Source organism: Ornithodoros turicata, chromosome 7 (assembly GCF_037126465.1).
Source record: "Ornithodoros turicata isolate Travis chromosome 7, ASM3712646v1, whole genome shotgun sequence".
In the NCBI taxonomy this organism is placed as follows: Eukaryota; Metazoa; Arthropoda; class Arachnida; order Ixodida; family Argasidae; genus Ornithodoros; species Ornithodoros turicata.
In genome coordinates, this window is record NC_088207.1 from 13,755,185 (window position 1) to 13,762,224 (window position 7,040).

Sequence of the window (7,040 nt, forward strand, 5' to 3'; positions counted from 1 at the left end):
GATGTAGTTTCTTTGTTGTGACGAGCACATACAGACTTTGTACAACACAACAAATGGAAATGCACATGCGGACCCATCACGAAACCCGTCGCCGCTCAAAGTAATCGACCCCGCTTTCGCTACATTACTTTTCAGCTTCAAAACTAATCTGTTACGTCATTGATACGTCACAATGATGTAGGGTCACGGTCCGAGATCAGGGTCGAGAGGCTGCGAAGGAAAACTAGGTATAAATTTCGATTGAAACGGGCGGCATTTAAAGGGACGGTCTCGTGCAGCCGGGGCGATTCCGAAACTTACCCAAAACTATATTCACGAGTGCTCTACAAACACAAGCGTGAAAGTTTCATTCGGAATAACGCAGCCGTTTTCGAGGAATTTGTCGAAACACATCGTAATAGCAGACGACGGAACCTGCGCTTCCCTCTCATGTAACGTCACGTATGACGTCGACCCGCGGGTGGCTCTGGTAGTGCGCCCATTGGCTGAGCAGAAAAGAAAGCAGCTGTGTGCATTCGGCGCGGTTGCCATGGCAGTTGTAAGTAGCTGGGGTCGTAGCAGACATGTACATGATACTCAAAAATGTATTTAAGATAAGATAATAAATACTGACGTTAGAATGTAGTTAAGATAGAGTATAAATACATAGAAATTAAAGTAATTAAGATAGAGTACGAAATACTTAAAAAAGTATTTAAAATACAATTCAGATACTACATATTTATCCTTGAACGCAAAAAGTCACCAGTCACTGGTCAATGCGGCGAGTCCCCGCAATGTGACATGAATCACCTAAAACCCGCGTACTATGCAAGCCGCCCCTGTGTGATAGGAGTCATCTAAACACAAGTCCCAAAAAGATGACAAAGAGATATCATATAACTCCACAAAGTATATGTGACCCAGAACAAATCAAACTTCTAGCAGGTCCCTGCTCGGCGAGGTCAGAATTCGACGTTACCACGTCAGGGCACACATAATAGAACCCTCACCCGCCCAGGATTAGTACATACGCGGCAAGATCTCTAAATGGAGATTTCCAATAAGGGCCAATGTCCGGGTCAAGTCCGAGGGATTCAGGGAATATCCACTGAACAAGCAAGATAATGGAAAGACGAGACACAGAAAGTTTGAGAGGGAGATCCAAAATATGTAATTAGAGTATTGAGTAGAAAATACCCTAAATGTATTTTAAATAGAGTACAAATACACAAAACAAAAAGTATTGAGTAGAGTACCAAAATACCGCAAACTGTATTTAAAATACAGTATTTTAAATACAATACTCCAAATACGTACAAGTCTGGGTCGTAGGTAGTTGACGCACGACGTAGTCATGTCTGACAGCGAATTTAGCAATAGCGACGAATCCCTGTCGCTCAGCGGTGACGAGAATGATTTCATTGACGTCAATCGGCTGAATTACGAGGATATCGACGATCCTTACGAGGCTGACCCTTTGCCACAACAACGTGGTCAACAAGTGGAAGGTGTAGACGATATTCAACCGATTGACTTTAGGTACGTAAGACTGTTATACAGTAAATGCGGGCGATTTTGCGCACATTGAGTCGTTTCGTGACCACTTCTAACTTGCACAATCATTACAGGTGCATGTGTAGGCACTGCTCGCCGCAGGAGGTTGACGAATATGTGTGTTGCATGGCTGTTGATCGCGTAGTGCCTGTTGTTAACGGCGCCGGCGTTCGCTGCATCACGCACCATCTGTTGTTCCCCGACTTCTGTACACGCCGGGAACGTTTGATAGTCAACGGCGCTCCGTATCGGCGACACAGCCGTGAGCTACGGCCACTGGATCCGAACGATAACAGGTATGTCGCATCCATTTTCCATTATTGGGAACGGGAAGGCATACGGGATATGTGGATGAAACAAAGGCACAAGAGTTGCAGGGATTGTTTAACAGACCGTCACGCGACATTTGTTCTCACACACATATAAAAAAACGTAGGATTGACTTGCATTTCAACTACTTTTGACAGGTGCATCAGATATGCAGCATACGCATGTTTCACCAATTGGATGTGGGGGTACCTTGGCCCAAGGAACAGGCGTCAGATTCCAGGCTGTGTTGTGCGCACTATTCGGAACCTGTTCCCATCTGCCACGTACACAGGCTATTTCCCGTGAAAGGTAATGTATTGTTTTTGTTACACAACTTTTTATTTGCATTCAAGAATGTTATGTTCCCGGTCCTTAGATAACATTTCAGCATTTTGGCTCTTCATCCTATGCATCACATGCGCCTGTCACCATTTAATTGGTACCGAATCGTTACAGGGATAAAAAATTGTTGCCAACTCCACTGCAGGAAGAACATGGTCTTCGATGGTCTTCTGAAAGATGCTGTTCTCGGTATCCACCCCAGGAAGCATTGGAAGGTTGTCAACCTGGTGGGCAGAGGCATTCCATTTATCGTCATTGTGCCAGGAGGAGATGACAGACACAAAGATCCACATAAGCTGATCTACGTCGGGATCTTCACTTACCCCTCGTCTAAGGAAAAAATGCCCTTTTCAGGGCCATCCCACATGTCTGTAGCAAAGACCGTGCCTCTGCATAGAACAAGCCCTTATCTTCATTACTTTGCATCAACATTTCTAGGAGAACATGGTGGAAATTCCCACAAATAGGGAAAGCTTCAATAGAATACCAGTATGACCAATAGACAGCTTTACGCAAACACGCAATGCCATAAGATTGGAGCTACTGATTCTATTGATGAACATAGCAAATTTCCAAATCTTTCTCTCACACACTTTTTTTTGCATTTATCTACTACACATGCATTGTTTCTTGCAGGTATCATCTATGCAATAGTGCGTAGTTTGTCAAATGAATATAGGGGCAACTTGTCTGAAGCAATCAGGTAGGAAATTTTCACGGCTTACAGTGTTAGGAACCTTTGTAGTCTGGTGTCAATATAGGTCGCTTTCCATGTTTGTACCCAGAGGGGGGCAAGGAGGGGTTATGACCCCTCCCTGGAGCTTCAATATCACTTCTGAAATTTGTTTACTTCTTATCCATACAGGGTGTCCCAGAAAACGTGTCATTGAATCATAATAAAAAAAAAAAATATGCCACCTAGAATCATGCGGTCAACGGCATTTGTTCTTACTCGGTTTTCGCCAAACCCTGATGTGAGTGTCATGTATCGTAAGTTTAATTGTGTAAATATTTGCGAACTGAACTTGAAAATTTGCCAAGTAAAGGTCACTTTTTTACCCCACCAATATGAAGAGTGTACCGAATTCACTCAAGTTCATGATAATTGACAGTGATATTCGCGAGCTATCCCATCGGAAAAAATAGCCGAACATCATGCTTTTCGTAGCACAGAACCATAACGCGAGACGACTTTTCGAGCGCAATCGCTCTCAGTCCGACGAAAGGAGGTTCCAAGTCCAGCCCACAGAGTGATAGTAGAAGAAGTAACAGTTCCTGAAATTGGAAGAGGGAAAGTGCGATCCCAGCGAAAGTCGGACGCGATACGCCATACTTGTGTTCTCTTTCTACGTTGCAGGTGTGAGCTGCAACCTACTTTCGTCAGACTGACAAAGATTTTTCTCAAAAATTTGTCGCGCGCTAGCTCCGTAGAGCATGATGTTTGGCTATTTTTTTTATGGGATAGCCCCTGAATATCCCTGTCAATTATCAATAATTTGAATAAATTAGACACGCTCTTCATATTGGTGGGGTAAAAAAGTGACCTTTACTTGGCAAATTTCAGACTTCAGTTAGCGAAAACTTACGTAATTAAACTTACGTTACACGACCTTCACATCAGGAGGTGGCAAGAACCTAGAAGAACAAATGCCGTTGACCGCATGATTCTAGGTGGTGTAGTTTTTTTATTATAATTAATTAATCGGATTAGTTTGTGTAGCACTAATCCCAGTATAACCCTCACAGTATTATGTAAAGGCGGCATTGATCGGTACACATTATTTTTATACGCTTTTAGACTTGACAGGCACGCAGCATTTTTGCTAGTTATATCGGTCCGCTTGGTAGCTATTAAAGGTATGTTTTGAAAGTAAATGAACAACAGATATGTGCCCTTAATAATGGTACACCCATGCTCCGCCTTTATCAACATACCCTACTGCCATGTGAGTCCTACGATGCTTCTGTGTTTGTGCGCATGTATGAAGTGTTTATACTAATAAGAGGCTGTTGTCATGGGTACGACCCACATGACGCACATGACCCACAAATTTGATGTTTCCCAGCAGTCATCTCCCACCCCACCCCGATGCATAACGAAGTATACTTGTGAAATATACTTTTTCTATTCCACTTGCACGAACCACCAAACACGACACATATAACTTGCAAAAACAACAAGCACGTCAGAAATCGTGGTGAGTATTTGTCCGCTTTAGTAGTAAGTACTGACCACGTTTATCCGGAAACGCTACAAGGCTTCTGGACGCCATTAATTAGCAATTAGAGCTAATTGGGACCCCCCACATTAATCAGCATCATCCAATGAGTCATCACACTAATTGGGGAGCGTCTAACTAGTGTCCAGACCACCCTGCGCGTTTCCGGATAGACGTGGTCATAAAAAATAAAAAAATAGATAGAGAGAGAGTGGAGAGAAGGAGTTTAGTTGAAGATCAACGACGCCATCTTGAAGAAAGCGGCCCGGAAAGGCCGCTGACCGTCGCTGGGCGACGGAGCACAGAGGCAGGTTCCAAAGCATTGCAGCTATGACCACAAGTTCCGGACATCCTGTGACGTGAGCTGTGACGTCATCACGGCATGTCTGGGCAAGTTAGGACAGCTCTGGGCATGCAAGGAGAAAAACACTCGTAATACAGAGGCTGGGAAAGCAAGAGTATGCAAACCATCAATAGCTAACAACAAAAAGAATTAGTTACACAACAAATGAGCCCACCAGAACAGGAGCGCAGAACCATGCGACTGCTCCATCCGAGAGGCAGGCAGAAACTGACTCGTAATGGTTTTTTTCTCCTGTATAAAGCCCCACAGCTGCACCCCCTAGCGGTTACTTTCTCAACTAATCTCACAACAAAATTATAAAGAATCACGCCAGCGCTACTCCCGGTCCCAAGGCAGAAGATGATAGAAAATGGCGGGAATGCCCGGACAACAGCAACCAGCACCCGACGTGCACGGGCACGAAAATCGCAAACAAAGCGGGAACAAAGTTGACGAAAGCATTAGTTACACAACAAATCACCTCACCACAGTAGGAGCGCAGACCGATGCGACTGTTCCATCCGAGAGGCAGGCGGAAACTGACTCGTAATGCTTTTTTTCTCCTGTATAAAGCCCCACAGCTGCACCCCCTAGCGGTTACTTTCTCAACTAATCTCACAACAAAATTATTAAGAATCAGGCCAGCGCTACTCCCGGTCCCAAGGCAGAAGATGATAGAAAATGGCGGGAATGCCCGGACAACAGCAACCAGCACCCGACGTGCACGGGCACGAAAATCGCAAACAAAGCGGGAACAAAGTTGGCGAAAGCATTAGTTACACAACAAATCACCTCACCACAGTAGGAGCGCAGACCGATGCGACTGCTCTCCGTGACAGCCAGCCAGAAACTGAGCGAGCGCGGGGAGCGCACGTCTGCTTTCCGCAACAGCCGGAGAGAAACTGACTGGGGCGCCGCTCCGCGGCCGCTACGCATACGCGCTCCTAGCGCCCTCTGGGGCGACCACCTCTGAGAGGCTAAGAGTGAAGAGCATTCCTGCGCCCCCTGCTGGCCATTCTCATTGGTCGTGAGGCTAAGAGAGAAGAGCATTCCTGCGCCCCCTGCTGGCCGTTCTCATTGGTCGTGACGTCATCCTATTGTCTCAGGGCTACCCTGTTTTTTTTCTACTAATGCTCCTTTGGTCAATCTACAATGAAGCCACAGTATGACATCATCATGCTGCTGCGTGGCTCAAGGACGCGTACGCTCTAGACAGGGAACGTATTATTTATTGAATCACTACCCCAAGATTATTTCCTTTATTGTTCTATAACGATTGAATAGGAAACTATTGCAGAAGAGCACCATGCATGAAAGCTGATCGTAGGAATTCCAAAGTCTTACTAAATGAGACTTGCAAAAGAACAAAATATCCCAACACGTAACTCCATCAACGGCAAATAAGAGGACTAGGTACTCAACAAATCAACACAGAGTATGGGTAAACAGGAGCGCAGAACTCGGGGCAGCACTATCGTCAAGACAACAATGTTCCTTGTCAAAAAAGAAAAAAAAATACAAAATGTCAACACAGGAAAGCATGCATATCGGGGCATGTCAGAACACGTCAGGACAAATTGTACGACTGCTGGGCAACAGAGGAAAACAAACAAACACTTGAACAGAGTGAAAAAGCCACTCACCACCATTTTTCCCGTTCACAGCATTCCCTCATTGTAAATCCGCTTGTCACAAAATCCACCTGTATCGTCGAACACCATTCACCAGTGACGAACCACACATCCGCACCCCATCAGAGGCAGACAGAACCCCACCGAAGCTACGCTCTTCCATTGACAGTCAACGCCAGGAGCAGAATTTGCGTGTCCAGACCCGTCAGTGTCCAAGAGAGAAGTGAATCCTTGCGCCCCCTGCAAGCCGTTCTCATTGGTCGTGACATCATCATGCAGGTGCGTGGCTCAAGGACGCGTACGCTCTAGACATGGGACCTGTTATTTATTGAATCACTATCCCAAGATTATTTCCTTTATTCTACTATAATGATTGCATAGGGAACTATTGCAGAAGAGCACCATAGAAAAGAGGCGATTGTAGCATTTCATTCCCAAAGTCTTACTGTACAGGGAAAAAATAATGGTTCAGCAAGACATGTCCATCTCAGCCGAGAGCCATGCAGCTAAGTGAATAATGACGCTTTGTTCCTCCTGAATAAAGTCACACACCTGCCCCCTCGCGGTTACTCTCTGAACTAAATGAATCGCAAAATTATTAAGAATAGCTCTACTCCCATTCAAGGCAGCACTATCGTCAAGAATATTTCTCGTACAAAA